The 22,542-nt window shown below is 39.3% G+C and overlaps 1 protein-coding gene across 3 annotated transcripts in view; it reads left to right on the forward strand.

The window, feature by feature from the left end:
* The first annotated feature begins 1,124 nt into the window (after positions 1–1,124).
* Positions 1,125–22,542, forward strand: part of Ugt8 (UDP glycosyltransferase 8) — a 73,085-nt gene continuing 51,667 nt past the window's right edge. The window contains exon 1 of one of the 3 annotated variants that reach the window (XM_052179297.1): positions 1,125–1,362. The gene's annotated coding sequence lies outside the window, so the exon portion shown is untranslated. Of the gene's footprint in view, positions 1,363–1,618; positions 1,697–22,542 lie in introns of those variants that run through there. The other 2 variants (XM_052179296.1, XM_052179298.1) reach the window with 2 other exon arrangements.

Here is a 22,542-nt window from a genome sequence, read left to right on the forward strand (position 1 = left end):
AATAAATAAACTATATTACTCTCCTTAGTTCAGGAGTTACTAAAGAAGAGAAATGCATCCTCTCCTTTGATATAGGTATGATCTTTGGGCACTACAGTTGTTAAATAGACTTAACAAACACTTAAAAAATAAGGAGTATATTTTACCTTTATCGTTACAGAAATTTCCATTGTTTTTTTTGAGGGCCAAGTCCCAAACCTGACTCTCAAGTTGAAGCAAGCAAATAACATTAATGGCGCCCCGTTTTCATCTCTGAACATTTAAACACAAAATCTGCACGGAGGCCTTTTAGGTTCTGAACTTTAGGCTTGACCTGAATGATGCTTTTCAGAAATTTGGACCATATTCTGCTCAGTTCATGTATGTATATGTGTATAAACACATTAATGTATGGTGTGTGTAGAAAAGATTGCCTAACAGGTTCTGAATTAAAGCCAAGGAACTTTTCCTTTTTTCTGAAGCTGTGACCCCGCAGGGGACACTTTTTTTTAAAGGGACTGGTCGGCCTCTGGTGTCTGAGGTACCAGAGGTTTCAAGCTCTTTGGGCAAAGGTGCTTCTTGGGCGGGACACCAGCTTGAGTAACAGCTGCTGGCGGACACTTCCAGTCAGAGTAAGGAGGCTAGGACCCAAGCCCACAGAACTTTACAAGGCCCTTTCATCAGAAGCTCGGGGTGGCTCTTTGCTGGCGCCCTCGGCCGGCCAGCGTTCTCTAGGCTCTCCACCTGTGCGCGAGCGAGCGTGCGTGCGCACAGTCCTTCCACTCTCCTCACCGAGCAGCTCTCTCAGGCCAGCAGACAGGAAGTGGAAGGGGCGAGACCCGGCGCTCCCCAGGCTCCACTCCTTTCCAGCCGCCTGAGGGAAAAGAAAGCGGCGGGCGAGGCAGAGGAGGAAGAGGCTGGGCGCAGGCGCGTCAGGAGCGAGCGGAGACCTTGACGGCAGGTGCAGCCGCGCAGCATCTCCGCTGGCCGTCGAGGCGCGTGCGCATCGCTGTCTCCGGCCTTGGCGGCGCGCGGCGAGGAAGTTTGAGTGACGGCTGCTGGGGGAGCCGGGGCCGCGCGCGGGGGCGGGGGTTGGGGGGGCTGGGCGCGCTCCCGCTCAGGAGCGGCGCGCTGAATGTGAGAGGGGGCGGGGCGCGCCGCGGAGCATCGCCTGCCTCAGAGCGCCCGTCTTAAGCCGGCAAGCGCGCCGCAGCTTCCCTCACGCCCGGCCTCCGAGGGCGACGACGCGCGCTCCACAGACACCGTCCCGCGGCAGAGGCGCTCTCCAACTCCCGCGCGGCAGCCGAAGAACGCGGTAAGCGGCGGGCGCGGCCAGAGGCGCGGGGACGGAGGGCTCCGGGACAGAGTTGTTCTCTGCCCGAGGTGAGGGAGCGCCGGCGCCCTGTGAGGCTGTGGAGACTTCGGGTCTAGTCACCTTGTGTGGCGAGTTCTGTGAGGGAGCGAATCAAGGGGGCGCCCGGCGGTCGGGACGCGGGACCTTGCACTTGACTGAGGCAAGGGTGGGCGCCTGCAGCCGCCGCCTGGAACTCTCCGGGCCGCCCGCGGTCCGGCCGAAGGTGCCTGAGGTGGTGCATCGGGGAAGGGACCGGTCCCCGGCCGCGCACACACCGGGACCTTTCGGTGACCGCAGTCGCGGCCAGTAGACAGCACGGTCGCTCGTGGCCCAGGGGCAAGGCGGACGGCAGTGCGGGGCCGGGTGAGAAGGGGAGAGGCTGCGCGGGCTGGCGGGCCGGGGGCCGCGCGGGGCGGGTCGCCTGCTGCCTGAGGAGCCGCGCGGCCCTGGATGGACGCTGCGGAGTGGCGAGCGCGGCGCTGAGCGCTCTCGAGGGTGCAGTGCGTCCGGGCAAAAGGACGCTCGGAGGTGTCTCCAGGCAGCACCTGACCCGAGCGCTCCGGGCATCGGCTTTGAGGGCTTCTCAAGTGGGGCGCCCTGGAGCGTGCCACTCTGCAGCACTTAGGGGCAGGATCGCTGCTGCGCCCGTGCCCGGATGCTGTAGCAAGGAGCGCAACGTCTCTTCCAGAGTTCTGAAGGGCATGGAGGGACGGAGTCTCAGAAACTCAGCAAAAGCTGGAAACTCCTCTGCTGGGGGAGGAATTATCCCAAGGGAAGACAGGGGTGACTTTCTAGAAAGCCTGACCTAGGTAGAGCCTCCAGTGTTGTGACAGTGTCAGGACAGGGCTCGGGCTTCTATTTCACAAGGCTGCCCTATTGAAAGATCCCAAGAAAAGCACTAAGTTAGGGGGATGGGGGTGGTGGTCATCTTAGGCTGTCAAGTTGTACAACTTTGTTTAAATTAATGACAGGAATGTGCTGCAGTTTGGCTAAGTGTCAGATATGCCCTTCTTTCAATCTATAATGCCACATCCCCCCCTAAACAAACAAATACCCACTTGAATGCAGGCTTCCTAACCTAGATAAAAGAAGAGGTTAGAGAAAGTCTAGAAAGTCTTCCTTAATCTGCATTCTAATAGCATTAAGGGTCACACATCATTGTCCCTAGGCGTTTTCTTTTTAAATTAATTGAAAAAAAAACCATACTTAAGTCTGTAGTAAGAACAGAACTAGTGTTAATCAAATTAACTGTGAGTCTGCAGTTTAATTTTTCCTGAAGAAAAGGTTTCTTGTTAGTTTGAGGCCTTGCTGTGACCAAGTCTGCTCAGCAACTCTTAACTCTCCTAGATGGTGACTGAATCAGCCTTGTCTGATTTACCTACCACTGGCAAGGTTAAGTGCAAGTCTAGTTGTTGTCTGTTCTATTGCTATAGGGACATTTTTAAACTATAGGTAGGGAAACAGTGTCTTGACATTTAGAACAACTCAACTTTGTTTGGCTCATCTGAACAACTGCGCATACAACTGGACTTTTTTTTTCTGCTGTAGAGAATTGAACTCTTTGAGTTCAAACTTTACAGTTTTGTGTTTATACTGATACTAAGAACACCTGTTATAGTAGACAAATTCAGTAAATATATTTTAAGAGAAGATTTTGTAAGATCTGATTTTGATAAGAGTTTTTTTATAGTTAAAATTTCTAGTTATTTAAATTGGGACATTTCAAGGTACACATGAGCAGCCCTGAATTTAGGTATCATTTACATATTGCTGTAAAATTTACCATAAATTCTCAGACACCTTTATAAAATTATAAACCTGGATATCAAATAATGCAAGTTTATTGATTTATTAATTCTCTATTTCCAGAGCACACCTGAAAATTGCCAAGACACATAGCAATGGGTATTATTGTTTACTTATGCAATATATATTGACAATATGTGAGTTGGTGCTTATTTTCATACAATTTTTTTCTGTGTTACCCTACAATATTAATAACCAGAACTTCAAAAAGCTAGTGACTAAGCATTTTGCAAACTGTCTTCAGAAGTTATTGCATATGCCATTTATATATGTATGTATGTATGTATGTATGTATTTATGTATGTGGTGGCTGGGTGTCAGAAATTTGTAAGTGTGAATCTATAGAGGAGCTAACACTACCATTTATTGAGGTATTCAGAACTCTTATGCTTGCAGTTTCTGGTCTTTGCCTGCTGGTCTGAAGTACTAGAATGGAGACAGAAGTACCATTCATCTTTATATGCTTTGTCTGGGCCCCCTTTCTCTTATCAGCTATCACTTTCTGCTGCTGCTGTCAGGCTTGGAGTAGGTCCTGATGCTGTATTATCTGTTGCCTTTTTTTTTTCTTCCGTTTTTTGTCCTCTTGAAATGGTATATCTATTGCCAAGTACAAAGGCCACAGATTCTGTGACAGATAATTTTTGTTCATGTGCTCTTTGCTGTACTATGGACTGAATGATTGCTAGTCTCAGAAGAGTGACCTATATATGAAAGATTTTAATGTGTTGATATACAGAAAATTTTGTACAAGAGATCTTTAGAAAAATATCTTCACTCTAGAAAATTTGGCTTATTTTTTTATTAATTGAATCAGCTCTTTAATTTTTTTTGCTTTTTTTCTTTTTTTTTTTAAATGTGGGCTTGGATTATTTTTATATTATGTATTTCTTTCTGCCATTAAGACTCATTAACTTGGTGTAGTGTTAATAGTATCCTATCCTGGAAGCTAAGTAAAAGTGTAATTTGATAATCCTGCAAACCATACTGGATGCTTGTTAAATTATTTAAATGTTACTTTGCATATCTGCCTAAGGAGGGGCTACGTAATCAAATCAGTTTGAAAAGAAGTCTATTAATCTTAAAAACAGTGATAGTCTTATATTTTTATTTTGAAGCATTTCATGAACATATATGCTTTCCTTCATCAAGTATTTATTAACAGTATTACAATCTTTGCATTGAAATTATGCAGATTATTCAAACTGAAGTAGTTACTGGTCTAAGAGGGAAATCTAGTAGTACATGATCAAGGGCTATAGGAACATTGTTTTTAGTTATGGGAAAGTACAGTGTCTTGACATTTGAACAATAGCTTAATACAAATGTTTTGCACATCTGAGACCAAGTAGGAAACTAATATTAATAAAATAGAAGAGTACTATAGAAGAGTACTGTCATTTAAGTGCTGTGGTAGAAGTGTGATCAGAGTGCCTGAGTAAGGATTTGAGAATGGCTAGTTATCAATTCAGGACGAACTATTCCTGGAAAGGGGGAACATGAAGTCCAGAGTAGCACAAATAAGAGCCTGCATGTTTGTTTGACACTCTGAGGGGTGTGGGTCTCTATGCAGAATTGCTTTTAATAGAGGCATGATGTGGTAAAAGGTCAGCTTTATAGGAGTCTAGAATGATGGATCTCAGACATCTGATACAGGAACAGCTATTAGGTATTGGGATGACCTTGATAAGAGGACCTACTTTGGAAGTGTTAATTGAATGAATAAGAGAGTACCAGTTAATTGAATGACTAAGAGAGTATCAGTACTGAGGCAATTACATGGAAAACTCTAGAAGGGTGGGTGGTGGATGTGATGATGGAATATGGAGTAAGGCTGGGATAAGAAACAGATTTGAGAAGCAAAGGTATCAGGTTCAGCTTGGGACATACAGAGTTTGATAAGTCCACTATAGATGTGCACTCAGTAAGTCATTTAACAAAGTTTTGAGAAGACAGTTCCTAGGTGAGATAGTAAGTAGGCAGATTAATGGGTGGATGCATGAATTGCATTATAAGGCTTCTGTGAGAATCAAAGACAGTGGTCTTAAAAGCAAAGTGCTGATATGTTTTAATGAAGACAAACCTTGGATTTCTCACTAGAAGACCCATAGTGAGTTTTACTTTACAAAATCCTAACTGGCGAGGTTTTTTCATAAACATTTATAAGGTGCTCAATTTATACTATTTTACTAGAAAAGCCAATAAATTAACAGACATTGAAAAATTTGAAGGGACCAGAAAAGTGAGTTCATCTAGGTCTTAGAGGAGGGGGTAGGAGTTGACTCCAGAGTGCTAGGGGGATGCTAAGTTTCCAGAACAGCTTCTATTCCAGCTCAACTATGTTTAAACACCAAGGTTCTTGGTGTTTGAAGTATGCCTTGGATGATCTCATTCTATAAGCAGATACAAAGTGAAGATAGATATCAAAACGTAACAAACTATAATGTATCAAATGATTCAGAAGATATTTCCCAGTTATCCAGGACTTTAAACTCAACATTGTAAACAAGTAATGATTAACCTTTATGGCCATGGAAGGATGATCATTGAATTTTTTCTTCTGTCCTCTCTTCCCCTAAAACTTATTATAGTAATGTATAAATATCCTTGTTTTCTATCTTAGTCTTTTTTCTCTACTTGGATGAAGTAGTTATGTCTCATATCCATGATAAACACATAAAATTAAATTTGCATTGTGAATACATAAATATCTTGTTTTGTAACTAGTGAATATTTTGGGAGTAAAATGTTTACATGAATTGGTTTGGCAACCAGCCAATACCTGAACACAATACATGTTGTTTACACATTAATTGGAAGGTATAATAATGTTGTATATAATTATATTTAGCTCAAAATACTAAATTTTAGTCTATCCTACTTATGTTTAATTCACTTTTTTTGTATAGCACTCTCAGTAGTACATGGCTTTAGAATATATAAAAAATTGATGAAATGTAATGTTTTAAAGGTGAAATGCAATTAGTTATGCTGATGGATTGCCTATTTCTCTTTGAAAGTCTCTAGCTGCATTTTCTGCTATCAGTAGACAGACCCTCTTGTTGGCAGAGTTGACTTCCTATGACTTTTTTTCCCCACTCTGCTTACTGTATAGCATAGTCCTATTAATTGCAAATAGTAGAGAACTGTGTGATTTCAGTTTGTAAGACTTGTTTTCTATTCCATGTTGTTCATAAACCTAATTTTTCTCACTTGATACTTACTGTCTTTTTTAGTATTCCCTTAGAGAGACAGCAAATTCAAGTTGAAGTTTGCTCAGAGAGGAGTGTTACGTGTAGATAGGCATTAAACCAATTTGAAATTTACTTAGAGAGGAGTGTTGAATGTAGATAGGCATTAAGCATTGTATAATAGCCAGAACAAGAATGCTAGTTTTGAATTGATGAGCAGTATGGTATCTAGGATAGTATAAGTCAGTTGCTGGTTTTAAGCTGGGCAGTTGCCTAAGTTTTAAAATATTTTAGTAGATGGGAAAACTGTATAGTAAAGACATTTTGGAGATCTTCGTTATGGCCTTAAGATTATTTATGTGATTTTTTTTAATGTTTAGAATATTTTAAGCTTTTGTCATGTTTTAACTATTATATTAAGTATACCATTTTTTTTAATAAGAGGAAACCATGAGACTGATATTTCTCCAAGTGAAAAAAATTGAAGTGTGTGTCCAAGTATTAAAAAGTAAAATTATGCCGGGCGGTGGTGGTGCACGCCTGTAATCCCATCACTCTGGGAGGCAGAGGCAGGCAGATTTCTGAGTTTGAGGCCAGCCTGGTCTACAGAGTGAGTTCCAGGACAGCCAGGGCTACACAGAGAAACCCTGTCTCAAAAAAACCAAATCCAACCCCCCCTAAAAAAATAGCTTTAAAAAAATAAAATTATGTGTTCACATTTGCTACATTTTCTGTAAGATTTTCTTTATGTTGAGCAAATTGAATCATATGCATTTTAAATTTTCAAAAGTCCTGAAGGATACAGGGCAAATACTTGACATTTATAAAAATATATTTAAGAGCTAGGGAGATAGTTCAGTAGGGTAAGCATTTCTTCCTCAAGCCTAAGCTTGAGTTCAACTTGGGTTCAGTTTGAGTTCAGATCTTTAAAATGCACCTATACCCAGACATGGGAGTGTACCTGCAAGATCAGCATTCCTATGGTGAGATGGGAAGAAGAGAGAAGAGAATCCTGGATAGCCTGGATGTGCACAGGCTGTTAAATCTGATGTACACAGTTACAAAATAACAAAACCCAAACCAAGAGACCTTATCTCAAATAAGGTGGAAAGAGAGGGTTGAAATCCAAGGTTGTCTTCTGACTTCTTCATGTGCCAGGAACACAGGCACACTTATACACTAAACTATGTATATACACAACATACAGATTTTTAAGATAATATAGTTGATATTTTTTATATTAGTTATACATGTTTCAGTAAAAGAAAATGTAGCTGATGATTTAAAAGCACCTCATATCTTAAATAAATAAACTAAAGGACATTGTTTGTCAAAGCAACAACAAAGTACATCATCCATGGGAAGAATCCTCTTTAAGTAACCTATTTGAAATTCAAAGCTTGTTATTCTGCTTAAGTACACACACAACAACAAAAACACCCGGGCACACCTCTATAATTGAATGTAATTCAACCATCAGATTTTTTTTTTTTTACAGTCTTTTTGTATAGCACAGCTGATATCAGATTTGTAGTCCTCTAGCCTCAGCTTCCAGAATACTGAGTGTCCCCACCATTAGCTCCATTATAAAATTTAAACACCATTTCAAATAGTCTTGCTATCTTTCTACACCATTGCCATAACAATATTGATAATATAGAAGAATAGCAAGAGGATTTTTTTTTTTAATTTCTGGCAATGACATAAATGAGAATGTGCTGAGGTCTTAGTATTCTGAAAGACCTGCTCAACACTGCAGGTTTTGTGAAACTTTGCCTAAGAAAAATGGCTTGTGTGTTTTCCATAGCTTTATCTATTGTCCACTTGGTCTTTCTACTGAGTAGGGCTTAAGAGAAAACTAGTCAAACAGGTTTGCCTGTTTATTTGACAGGGATAGGGGAAGCAGGGAAAGGATATGCTTTTATGGATAAGGGCAAGGCTGAAGCTGTTTTAAGGAACAGCTGATTAATGCTAATCACTAACTATTTTTTCCTGACTTTGAAAATATGTTAAGAATATGTCTTAGTAGAGACATGATTAGGGTGAGGGAATCTAGAAGGAGAAATAAGAATCAGTGAATAAGATCTAAGTTAGGATAACAGAGAAAATGAAAACTATATTAGAACAAGAAAACATTCAAAGAAAAGCAGCTAGACTCTGTGTTATGCTTTCTGTGAGCTGGCTGTGTTACACAAAGAAAGCAGAGTATTGATCCGGGGATGAATGCAATTAAAGCAAAGGCTTGCCTGTGGTATTGGCATCCTATGTGGGGACCTGTTATCCCAGGTCTGAGCTATACTACGGATATTTGTGAATGGAGTGTATCTCTGACTCTAGCCTTACCTTAGAAATGATAATTATCTTTTAGAAAATAATAAAATACTCCATTCATACAGATTTTTGTTTTGTTTTTGAAACAAGGTTTCATGTAGCTCAGGGTGTTTGAAATTCACTAACTAGTAGAAGATGACCTTGAACTGCTGCTGATCTCCAGTTTCCACTTCCTGGAGAGCTAGGATTAAAGGAATATGTGTAACTATTCCAAATTAGATTATTTGTCTTTTTAAAGTTTATAAAACTCTTTACGTATGTTCTATCATTATATTCTTGACCTGCCTCAGGTATTTTGTCAGGAGGTAGTAGAATTTTACTATAAGCATGATGTGAGGGCTTGGTGAGAGTTATGTGCTGGAGCTATACCAATTACATCGTTTTCTGAAATCCTGTGGAAATTACATGATAAAGTTTCCTTTATGCCCCAACATCATGTCTATTCCTTTGTCTCTTGCTGAAGGCTCCTGCCCCTACTCTATGAAAGTGTTTTTCGTCTGTTTTCCTGGGCATTCCTCTGTAGTTTTGGGGTATTTTTCAGAACTTAAAAAAGAAATTCTCAAGCCTTAATACTTTTTCTTCAATTCTTTATGGAGGTTTATTCATGCCAGAGACTGACTTTCTCTATATGATACATGATCTGGAGTTCCAACTATGTCATATTTTCATCTACATTCTAAAAAATCTTAAGTGCTCAAATACAATTTGCATACTATGACTGGTACCCCATCCGTATCAGCTGTGGCAGATTTTGGAGTTACCTCTGAGTATCCCTCTTTTGTCTCACTTATTTAGTCTGGCTCATTATTCTATTCTATCTTCTTAATAAAGTCCTCCCTTCACATTGCTTGAAACTTTCCTTCAACTTGTTCTGTCTTCGTATAGTCTCCTCCCTTCTCAGCTGCTATACATCATTGCTGCTCTCCCACCTTTGCCTTGGTTCCCATGTAATCACTATCTGCTTACTCGCTGTGTATCCTTTACTTTTCTTTCAGGGCTATTTCACTGTGCCCCTTATTTCCATGTGAAAACACCAAGTCTTTAGCCAATGTTCATGCCTATACATTGTCTAGCTGTACTCTGAATACCCTTACAAGACTTACAGCATCTGTCCCTTCAGGCATTTGCTTTGGGACATTTAAGTCCTAAAGTGCCCTAGCTTTCTATGGAAAGGTAGGTTACAAGAAGAGGAATGAAGTGAGGAGAACTGAGGAGTAGAGAGTGGGAGAGAGACAGAGAGAGATTTTGGGACTATAACCAAAGACTTAACCTTTGTGCCAGACCCACATTTTACCACTGAACTACATCCTCAGTCTTTCCTCTATAATTTCAAATATTTATCTAACAATTTTTTGACCTTCTAGTCACACTTAAGATTATATAGTACCATTGTGTCTTTAAACTTACTTTTTTTTAACCTTTACTCTGCATATATTGATGACAGTTTAACATTTACTTCTGTCTACCTTCTCTAAGGAGAACACAGGTCCATATATCATCTTGGATAAACAGTTCTCACTAAAGATACAATACTTAAACATCATTGAATGTTATTTTTAGCTACACAAGGTACTGAAGGAAGAGAGTTGTCCTAGGTTTCTATATATATATTGATACTTTTGTTGTTTCTCCCAGGCTAGATCATTCAGACTTGAAATGTTTCTTTGTTTGGAATTGAAGACTTTTCTGTTAAGAACTATTAAATATTTGAAGACTTCTGTTTTGCATAGTCAGTCACAGTGGGAAGGTCTTATAAAGTCATATCACAGAAGTCTTTATAAAGATCACATTCATGTATGGGTATTTTCCTTTGAATTATGTGGTGCTTCTTGTAGATCAGTGTGTATTTCCAAGTAACTCTAAGTGAGGCTAATAACAAGAAATAATTAGGAGTAATTAAAAGGACTTGGTTTTTGTTTCATATTTATAGTAGTTGGGGGTACGGGTTACATATACTGGAAGAAGACTTGGAAGCCTTCTAATTCCCTCACCTGGACATTTTATAATTGCTGCAGATGTTGAAAAGGTTACCTAGCTGTGTGTGTGTGTGTGTGTGTGTGTGTGTGTGTGTGTGTGTGTTTAAAACCTTCTTTATTTCTTCTAAGTTTCTCCCTTGGTAATTACCAAAATTCTTGTTTAGAATTACTCCCCTTCCATTTCTTTCTGGGCAGAGCAGTAGAAGAAGGGATGGGATTAAAGATATTGTTTAAGATTGAGACAAACTTTGAATGTATTTTAGCACAGGATAAAAAGGAATAAAAAGAGAGAAAGAAAAACACGAAATATGAAGACTATTAAAACTTTCACACAAGTTCGCTGTCTATGAATCAGGAAGGTCCCTTAAGGACCTCAAAACAATCTAGGTTATTGGTATTGTTCTTAGTTGCCTACTATAGGTAGATAGCAGCACACTATAGTTAAAGATACCATATAGTTTGATTATAGGACATAGAAAAATCAAGCTGTAAATAAGTAGGATACTCTATCCCTCCAGACTAGCTTCCATAATTCTAGGAGGTAGTATTCAGGCTACTGAGAGAGAGAAGATATCAGTCATTCCATACTGGTCCCTGTGGCAACCTGAAAGACAAGATGTGTGTGCTGATATAGTAGTTAGAGGCCTGTAACTGGATTAACCAAGAGGCCTCTTGATTGAATGTGGGGGTCAGTTCCACAGGATAGAATTCATACTTGTTACTGTAAACAGTCTCAAAACCTATGGTTAGGAAGGTTATAGGCTCCAGAAGGAACCTACTATTGTTGTTTTGATAAATGCTCATTTTTGTCATACTGAGTTCTAAATTCTTTATGTGCATAAGCTACTCTCAAACTTGGTCAGAAATATTTCATTTATTTATTTATTTATTTATTTATTTATTTATTTATTTATTGGCTAGAGATGTTTCTTATTGCACTAGATAATGGTTAATACAGAGATTAATAGCTATCCAAAGTGCTGAGAATAATGACTGCAAGTTCTCAGTGTATGAATTCCTTACCCACAGGGCTCGTGGAACAGGTTGCAAGAAGGAACAGAGGTAGAGAATGGGAAAGAATGCTATGAAATGTCCTTTGGTCACTATATGTCTATAGCTCATATGAACTTACCTATTTGCTTGTATAAGACCTGCTCAAGATAAAGCCAGACAAAATTCCAGAATGGATGGAGGAGGGCCTACCAAGACCCCAGCTGTAGCTCTTGGAAGTTGATGGCTATTGGGTGGGGAGTAACTTTTCTTTTGGGGAAAGGGAGTGGCCATTGGTAGGTTGTTCATGCCCCAGTGCATATATAGCAAATACTAATTGAACTAAGTGAGTATAAACAGTAACAAAAGCAAAAATTGTTATGTGTTGTTTTGATCATTCTTAAAGGCCTGAGGGGTATGTATTACTTAAAACAGTTATCCTTTAAATAAGCCCATTTTGGAATGTTGTTCCAATGTTTTAAACTGTGCTCAATGTATACATTCATACTTTTCTGGATATCATTGCTTTACTCTTTTCTCTTTAATCTGCATATTATCCTTTTGAAGATAAAGTTCTTCTCTTTCTTAGGGAGTCCTTGTACTGGATTCTACTGATGGGTTTACAGCTGGGTGGTAGGGCCAAGAACATGGCCAGAGACCTGTTGTTTGATCCTTTTTAGTAGTTATGCAGCTTTTATGGACCGTGAACACTTTATGCTTTCTAAATACATACATACCTGCCTACCTACATACATATAGTGAATACACAGTGTAATAAATATATGTATATGTATGTGTGTATATATATATATATATATATATATATATATACTCTATAGAGACATTGTTTCTTTTTCTATAAAGGCCAGAATTTAGTACTTAAATTGATTTTTAGATAAAAATACTTTTAAATGTATTTTGGATCACTTTACAGAAAATATTTTAATTACTATGTTTAAGTATGTTTACATTAGTTTTGATAGACCAGTACTGATGGTAGTGGTATACAAAAGACTGCTCAGCACATGTTCATTGTAGATATATTTGTATAATCTTAGATGCATAAAAGACACAAAACTGTACATGTTTCCCTGGTTTAGTAAAAGAGCATCAGAGAAGTGCATTGTGTCTTTTGAATATCTTGCCTAAGACTTTGGTCCTTGGGGATTCATACAAGTTTGCTATTTTTCAATCAATCTAAGAAGTGTATAAGGAGCTTCTCACACTGCCTGTATTGGAATCTTATGAAAATAGGCACATTTATTTGTTTATAGTGAAGACTTTAATAGAATAAAATACAGAAATATCTAGAATTCCAGTTATAGGTCAATTAAAAACTTATTTAATAATAGGAAGTAAAGGATGGTTTTGAGAAGTAGAAGAAAGGGTCCCATGCATTCCAATACATTTCTATAGCATTAAGAATTTCCAAGTATCCCATCCCAAGCTGCCCCTGGGTTCCTGTGTCCTGAAGATTCCAGGCAGGTTCCTCTGATATAGCTGTCTCCCGAGAGGCTCTGCTAGTGCCAGACAAATACAAAGGAGGACGCTTTCAGCCAACCATTGAACTGAGTACAGGGTCCCCAATGGAGGAGCTAGAGAAAGGACCCAAGGAACTGAAGGGGTTGGCAGCCTCATAGGAGGAACAACAGTATGAACCAACCAGTAACCCCAGAGTTCTCAGGGACTAAACCACCAACCAAAGAGTACACATGGAAGGGACCCATGGCTCCAGCTGCATGTGTAGCTGAGCTTACCCTTGTTGGACATCAAAGAGAGGAGAGGCCCTTAGTCCTAAGAAGGCTCAATGGCCCAGTATAGGGGAATACCAGGACAGAGAAGTGGGAGTAGGTGGGTTGGTGAGCAGGGGGTGGGGGGAGATGGGATAGGGTGGTTTTGGAGGGGAAACCAGGAAAAAGGGATAGCATTTGAAATGTATATAAAGAAAATACCTAATTAAAAAAATAAAAATAAATAAAAAAATAAAGGTATGTGTTTGAGTTTAAAAAAAAAAATTCTAAGTAATTGCTTATTGGAAAGACTTATGTGAAGAGCTGCATTGTGGAAGATCAAAGTTTGACCTAGATTTCCTTCAGATTTACCTGCTATTTCCACTAAAAATAAATTAATAAGTAAATAAATAAATAAATAAATAAGTTAAAACAAAAAACAAAGTGGTACAAATATATAGAATTCCAGGATAGACTGGACTAATATGTGAAAACTTATCTCAAAACAAAAATTATTATGGACTATTAGATTGAAAAAAGAGCAAAGTTACATTAATCCCCAGGGGACAAAGACTTGAATAGGTTCTTCAGAAGACCCAATGCATTTCTCTGATTCTAATTTACTTACAGGGAATAATTTGTGACTTTTATGCATCTCATTATCAACAAAATTCTAATTAAGGAATTATAAAATGTTATACCACAACATTTTAAAACATAAAGCAGGCTTTAAAAACTTATAAATACTTGTTAGAAGTTTGAATCTTAGTTTCAGTTAAGTTAGGAACTTTGCTGTTTGCTTAAGGATGGAGTCAGATTCAAAGCAAAGAATTTCTGTGATTGCTGGATGTTGATCACATACACTGGCATGGAGATGATTAACATAAAGCTGGTCTGGTCTTAGAAGAATTGTAGAAAAGAAACCTAAGTCTTTAGGATGTGTGTGTGGTGGGGTGGAGAGTTAGTTATAACTAGGACATGATAAGCACTCAAAGTGATTTAATCACAGCATTGTTTTTATCTGTTTTTGATCATTACCAGTGATTCTCAGAAAATAGTTCTTGAGTCAGTACTTTCAGCATCTCCTGTGACCTTGCTAAAAACAGAATCTGTGGCTCATCCCAGATCTGTGAGGTCATACCTTGTGAGGGGCAGACCTAGCATCTGTTTGCATAAGCCTTCCTGTTGCTTTTGTTGTTGGCTACTTTTTGAGGCTAACTAATCTGATACCCAATGCCTAGTTGGTTCATATTCCCAAGTGGTGAAAATTGGTGTTCATTTTGGCTTAGGTTTTAAGATATTGATCAACAGTTCCATGTTTATTTTTATAACTTCAACTTATGATATAATACTTTCACTTATTAATAGGTTGTATAGTCTTAGTTCAGTTAATAAATGCATACTCATTATTTTGTCTTAAACCTAGGATTTGTTGTCATTTTGTAGACATTGCTCTTAAGGTTACCCAGTAGAGGTGGTTGTTCTCAATTTTATCACAGGATAACAGGAGCAGACAAATATTAAAATCTGGACCTCAGATAGGCATGATGGTCTCTGTCTTTAATTCCAGGATTTAGGAGGCAGAGGCAGGAGTATTTCTGTGAGTTTAAAACCAGTCTGGTCTACAAAGCAATTCCAGGACTGCCAGGGATCTTTGTCAAGGAAAAACAAACAAAACCAAATAAAAGAACAACAAACCCTAGGAGGACCTGGTCTCCAGAAATTCTGTGAACTTTATTGTGGCAACAATCAAGTTTTTAGCCATCTTTAGCTTTTAAAGGCATCTCAGTGTCCACTTAGAGTTGAACTGTAGCCACATGCTTAAAGAGTGGCTATTTATCAAGCCAGTTAAAACATTACATATTAAGTTCATTAGGTACTTATATTATTTGAAGCAAATTGTCCTCTGTGTATTTGTGATAGAAAAATAATCTGCTTCCTTGTAGGTTTGCATTTCTGACTGCTTGAACATGATCTTGTCTTGACTACTTTAGGATTGTTAACGTGTTGGATAGATCCTGGCCTATGTTGACAGTGTACTTACTTTGTATAAATTACCAGCAGTCCCATGTTCCTAAGAAACTTATTTTAGATCTACATAGATTGGGATTTCTGCTCCTGATCTGTCAAAGCATAATTTGTCTTTTAACATGTCATATGAAGTATGTATTCATACTGAAGAGTCTATGTGATCTAAATTTGGAAGTCAATTTGAATTCATTTCTCATTTGTAAATTTAGAACTCCATTGATTTGATCTTAATCATTTTATGAACCAAATGATAGCATATCAATTTTGTTAAACACACTTTTCCTTTTCTTCTTTTTTACCCCCTCATCCCCAGATGCATGTTAGTTATTTTCCTAGACCTTTCTAAATTTACTCATAAATTGAGGTTTGGGCAAGTTTTTTTAATTTACATTTCAACTGTTATCTCCTTTCCTGGTTACCCCTCTGAAAACACCCTATCCCATGCCCCCTCACCCTATTCACCAACCCACCCACTCCCCCTTATATCTAACCTACCAAGTGACACTATCAAATTGGAAGTCGATACTTTGGTCCTTTTTAGAAGGGGTAACAAAATAACCATGGGAGGAGAAACAGAGACAAAGTATGGAGCAGAGACTGAAGGAAAAGCCATCCAGAGATTGTCCCACTTGGAGATCTATCCCATATATAATCACCAAACCCAGATACTATTGTGGATGCCAACAAGTACTTGCCAACAGGAGCCTGATATAGCTGTCTCCTAAGGGGCTCTGCCAGTACCTGACAAATACAGAGGTGGGTGCTCTCAGCCAACCATTGGACTGAGCACAAGGTCCCCAATGGGCAAGTTTTGTAATAGTAAAGCATGTTCAAGATCTTCCAATTTGATAGTGTCACTTGGTAGGTTAGATAATCAGGCTCAAAGAAATAAAATCCTTGGTTTAATTTAAAAGATTGCTAATGACAGGATTTATGGGTACATGCTATTTTTATTTTTTCATAATAAATGATTAGAATACTATTTCCATACTTTTTTTTATTTTCTATATTCTTTGTTAACAGTCTAAAAGCTTTCCCCTTTCCCAGTCCCCCTCCTACCCATATGTCCCATAAGTCCTCTTCTCTCCATCCATTCTCCTATCATTCCCCCCTGAGCTAACTAAAAAGCATTCTTGGGTTCTAGAATATGCTTCCATGCCAAAATCTTAGTCATTTAAAACGATTTTAATTAAATTTCTAAATGGGTTTTGATGTCTTCTTCAAACCACTGCAGTGTTGCTTTTCCAACTTGCTGTGTCTTTGTAAAAACTAATGTGTTCCTGGGAGTTTCCTGTTGTCTTATCTCTGATATGGATGCTAATGAACTCCAAGTTGAGTTGTGCTAAAACTGCTGTAAGTACTTAGTATGTAGCCTTATATCTACCAAAAGCTGCACAATTGTCAGCTGTTGTTTAAATACAATTATTAAAGAGTAAAAAAAAAAAGATATTCCATTTTAGTGGTGCACTAACAACATAAGTTAATATAAGGTTTGTGAAATGAATTAGATGAGAGTGGGAAAACCCAGTCCTAAAAGAATAACAGTGACAGGATGGTCAAGTGTTAACTATTGTAGCAGTACTAAAAGCAGTGTTCATGTACCCTTGGAGACTGTAGGTAATCTAAGCTGGAAGAAGCTTTGAGATTGTTAACTGCTTATTCCATGGTCCTTAAGAGCCAGGATGTACATTGTACATTTCTGAATTCATCAAGAGCCTACAGTTTCCTCAGTTGTGTCACTTTTATAACTCTGCACTGAAGTGTTAGGTGCTAGATTCTTACCTGTCAGTCTGACAGAGAACAACATAGAAGTCTTCAGCTGCTTATTTAAAATACTGAATCTTTTCTACCTAAGCCACAGCCTATTTGCTAAAGAGACCTTGGAATCTGTAATTTTAGTTAGCATTTGAGCACTTTGGACCCTAAAATTTGAGGATAGTTTCATCTAGGTGATTAAAATTTGACTTTTAAGTAGCAAAATTTACATAAGTGCATAAGGGCATAAGTGGATATGAGGTCTCAAGTGCAGGGTTTGTTGATATTCATATTGACCCATCATCCTGTCTTCTCTGTAGCCTTGCTTTTATTTTTCCTTCCACTTGATGGTTGAGAAAAAAAGCCTCCATGTGGACAGGAGCCAGCTACTACCGATAAAGGAAAAGGGTTGAGTTTCTCATTACAGCTTTGCCACCTGTACTGTAGCTGTTAGGAAAAAGATAACTGTGGGTAGTTATAGTGAGGAATGGTGAGTATGTCTAACTTGGGTTGTTACAGAAGCAATAGTAACAATGCATTCCTTACAACCTTTTTAAAAGGTAGTGATGATCTTTAATAATTTTTGGTATTTCATTTTATATAAAACAAGATCTGCCAGTTTATAATCCTGCCAAACAGCTATATCATTCTTTCTATAATGGAATATGTTAGCATGAAGAGTAAGTAATACAATTTATAAATAAAATATTTTCATTATGACCATCAAATTAGTTGTTAATCACAAATAAATTTTTTTCTTTTAAAAGTGAATGTGTTAGAAATTATGACCAGAAACTTCTGTTAGGGAAACTCAAAATTTACTTTTTACATTCATGAAATACACTACATTCTTCCTTTTTATCCAGAGTTTTTGTCTCATATCTGTAAGTACATACCTGCAAATGATATGCAAACAAGTATACAAATGCCCTGTTGTTCTTTTGTTTTGTGAATAAATCAAAACAAAAAACTTGGAAAAGTGGTACATTTTGAAAATCTAGTTATCTATTCATTACCTGCTGATGGTCATCCTGAATTTTGTCAGTCTGTGACTTTCACCCAGATTGCAATTCAGTTATTTCAGATTTCCCAGCATACATTTTTTAATTTAATTTATTTTTTATGTGTATAGGTGCTTTGGTTTAATATTTGTCTAAAAACCACATAACGTGCATGGTGCTCTAGAAATGTAGAAGAGGGTGTCAGATTTCCCTGGAACTGGAGTTACAAACAGTTGTGAGCTGCCATGTGGGTGCTGGGAATCAGACCTGGGCTTTTGGAAGTACAAGCAGTGCTCCTAACCACTGAGCAAGACCTCCCTCCCTCTTTTCTTCAAGGTGGGAGCTAACTGATAGCACAGGCCATATCTTTCAAATGGTGTGTTCTCTTCCCACCCCAAGCTGAGAAGCTGCTGTTCTGTGACAGGATTTTTACTTTTAGTGGCTTTTTTGCAAACAGCTACCCATAGTTTACTTTACTTTAGAACATCAGGTATTACTTTCATGTGAAAGTAGTAACCATAGAAATACAGCTGGTTATTGTCCATTATTTGAGTGTGTAGGTGTGTGTATGTGAGAGAATTGGATGCATTTATGAATGTGTGTAAGCTTTTATCCCCTCTTTATGTAGCAGGACAAAATGGATTAATTTACTAGGTATTAGCCTTTGTCAGGTTCTTACCTTTTCAGCCTTATTTCATAAAATGAGAGCAATTGTCTTAGTTTAAGTGAAGTAATGCTTTTTAAGTCTCAAGGACATAGTAAAGGAACAACAAGGTCAGAGCTAAGAGGTGAACCACTTGATTAATTTGCTAAGACCTCAATAATTCATCACCCTGGTGCTATAAACGGAGACAGTACCGTGGCTTGAGAGGGTAGTTTAGCTCCTCATAGACAGTAATCTGACATAACCAGAGAGGAATGGCCTTTCTGACCCTAAGCACCTTTGTAGTTATACTTTTCTAGGTTTTTATTCTTTGTAGTGCATTGTCTGAAGTGTTAATAATTGCAATCTCATTCTACATAGGAGGCATGTAAGAGTGATAACTGTTAAGGCAAAAAATGGAAATAGCATGCAGCATTTATCCTCCTGTAACCAAAGCTTTTAAGGTAGAAACCTGAAAGATAAAAGCCCCACCACTCTAGGTTTGGCTACTGGTTCCCATATACTAGTTAGAGAGACAGAAATTTAAAGCAGAGATATGTTCATTATGGTTATTTTGAGAAGAGGAACTAGTAAAGGGGTACAATGACCCTCAGTGACCCTCGTTTGAAGAAACTCACAGGAGCATTAGATTTAGAGAACAAGGTTCCTCCCTGACATTGTCTCTGATCTGGTCTTGAAAGGTGATCTCAGAAAGAAGCCCTTATTGCCAGAGGATGAAGAAATTAAGGTAATGATTTCTTCCATTTTGGGCTGAGGCTGTCAGTCCTAGATCATTGCTCCCACTTTATTTGAGAGGGGTCTTTATTTTATACTGGAATAAAATGACCAAAAGATACCACTTTAAGCCAAAATAAGGGAGACAGGCAAATCAATAGCAAGAACATAAGCTTTTCATCCTGTTTCACTACCCATGGGCTCCAGTGAGGAGTCAGTGTTTTTAGCAAAAGGGTTTTTAGATCCCTGCTTTACTACATCTCCTGTAGGAAAACTTTCTTATATAACTGAAACTAGATGCTGAGAAATACTCTCTTTCATCTTTTTGTCCATGAACCAAGTTGAAGTAGAGGATGTTAATCCTTGAAAAGAGAATAGAAGCCACTGTCCTCATATGCCTAAGTACAGCATCTAGCACGTCACAGAAGTTTTTTAGTGAATTTACTAGTGATTGAGTATAATGGTGATTCTCTTGGTTGTCTATAGCAGTGCTATGATTATTGTAGTTACCTAAGGAAGAAAAGTAGAACCCCCAAACTCAAAGAAAAGCTCTTAACTGTCAGCAACAATGTGGCTACTGGCTTCAGACACAGCTCTACACTGCTTCATTGGAGTAGCCTTAGGAGTTATCTTCAGAAATCGTTTGGTGAAGCTTAGGCTACTTGACTTTGCCACAGAAAATAATTTTAGGACCAGTCAGTGTGAAGCAGAGTTGGAGTTTATTAGAGATTTTAATATGATTTAGGTACAAGGTTTAATAGGTGCCAGCCAAAGAGTAAAATAAACCCAAATGTGGGTATGGACTTTTGAGAGAGGCATGTTTAAATGTCTTGATAATAGCCATATAAATGTCTTTATTATATGATTTGAGTGGATTCTGAAGTTATCAATACTTCTTTATAGCTCCATTCAAACCTGCTCTGTCACATTGGAACTGGTGGCTCATAGGTAATCTATATTCTTGGTAGTTCTAAAATCCTCAGACAATGGTCTGGAATCATCAATTCTAATGTATGAATCAACTAATCCTTACTCAAGGTGTTTGAGGAACATAAAATTTGTAAATGCCTATAGATAAGGTATTTACTATCACATCATGTTTTGTAAATAAAACTACCTATAAAGTTTTATTAAAAATTAGTCTTAAATTATTATTATTTGTTTCTGTCTCTTATATCTGAGGTAGGAGCATGGTAGATGAAGGGAATAGGAGAGGGGGGAAATGCATTCCCTCACTAAGGCACTGAGTGGGAAAGCCACAAGTAGAGAGAGTAGAGGCCACATTGTCCCCACTCTTTGGGACTAAGCCTCAGATTTCTCCAGCTCTGAGGTGCCCTATCACTTGAAGTCCTGAGATGAGGCCCAGGAAACCTTACCTTCCTCCTAATATAATAATACATCATCTCTTTTAAAATAGAAAAAGGGTCTTATCCTGCCATACATTCTTGTTTGATGCCTTCCCCACTGTTGTGAGTACCTGGGCAGCTGTACAAATGGACATGGGAGGTACATGGGGTGAGGAGAGCACCGGGGCCCTGAACCTGCCTGTTTTAAGGAGGAGGAAGGCCTAGGCCAAGAGGGGGAAATAGTGCAAAGCAGAGCCCAAGCTGCATTGGGGGTTCAACACCCAGCAAGGAAGGTGTTGGGGTGGACTCAGTCCTAGGCAAGGTCAGAGGCAGCTCCTTTTCCCAGGGGCAAGTGAGTTGCCTAGCCATGTTACCATGATGTCTGAGGATGACATTAGCTCACCAAAGTGATCCCTGGCTTCATTCACCTTTACAGGAATGGCCACCAGGTTGGCTTGCCCCACTCCCCACAAGGCTACCTGAACCCATCACCCTTAGTAGCAGAGACAGTTCTGACTTGCACCTGGGCTAGGAGATGGGGAGAGAAGAAGATAAGAGGCCCAGCCCTCTCTGCCTTCTAGCCCTAAGGAGGGAGCACAGAAACAAGAAATCCCCACCCCTGGAAAGAGGTGGAACTCTTCTGCTATCCCCAAGGGCAGGCAAGACAATCAGGCCTTCCTGCCCCTTTCTTCTCCAAGACCCTGTGATTCAGCATTGGAACTGGGTGGAGAGGGAGCATTGGAGAGGATAGAGGCTTCATCATTACAGGTCTGGTCCTGCCACCCCAGTCTTTCTAACTCAAAGGCAGCCAAAATCCAGAGGTCATGGGTATAGGAACAAGGCTTTGGTCCTAAGCTCTAGTCTCCTAGAAACCTACATAGTAGTAAAAGTGGGACCCCACAAATCAGAGATAGATTTTTTTTTTTATTTCCCTAGTAGCAGCTAAGGATAGGAAACCCACCTTCTCTCTCTCCCTCCCTCCCTCTCCCTCCCTCTCTCTCTCTCCCTGTCTGAGTGTGTGTGTAGTGTATTTTATGTAATACTACTTGTATGATCACCCCAATCTATAAAGCTTGTGCCTTCAAAGGCTCTGGGAGTGTCAGTATCATGGACCCGAACTCCACATGTCTTTTGTGCTTCCTTGTTGCTTGGCATGGTGTCACAGGCCTTGTGTTGCTCCAGCCTGGCTATTCATCCCTTTTACAAGGATTCTATGACACTTTAGTCTGTATAGTAGATATCCCTTCTTCCTTTTCCTCCTCTTCCTCCTCCTCCTCTTCAGGTTTCCCTTTCATAGTGACTGGGGTCCTGTGGGGGCCAATTCCTCCCAATATCAAACTAAAGAGAGGCCAGAAGTGCCCAGGTGGCCATTGTGAGAGGTCAAGCCAGCAAGGGATGGAGTGGTGGGTAGTGCTGTGGTGTATCATCATTGTGGCACCTCCAGGCAGTTCTGGCCCTTAAACTGGTGCTGCAGGTGTTCTTTGTTGCTGTGGGTGTTCCTTCTTTGACAAAAGCCTTGTGGCACAGGGGGCACTCATAGGCTTGCCTCATGGATTACCGTGTGATAGACTGGACACTCCTGGAGCATCTGTGAATTTATGCACCAGCTTGTCTTGGCCATCTAGGCCTGGTGCCAGGGATCCTGGTGTAGGGAAATTAGGTAAGCTATCAAGTCAA

The sequence above is a fragment of the Apodemus sylvaticus genome, chromosome 4 (genome assembly GCF_947179515.1).
Source record: "Apodemus sylvaticus chromosome 4, mApoSyl1.1, whole genome shotgun sequence".
Taxonomy (NCBI): Eukaryota; Metazoa; Chordata; class Mammalia; order Rodentia; family Muridae; genus Apodemus; species Apodemus sylvaticus.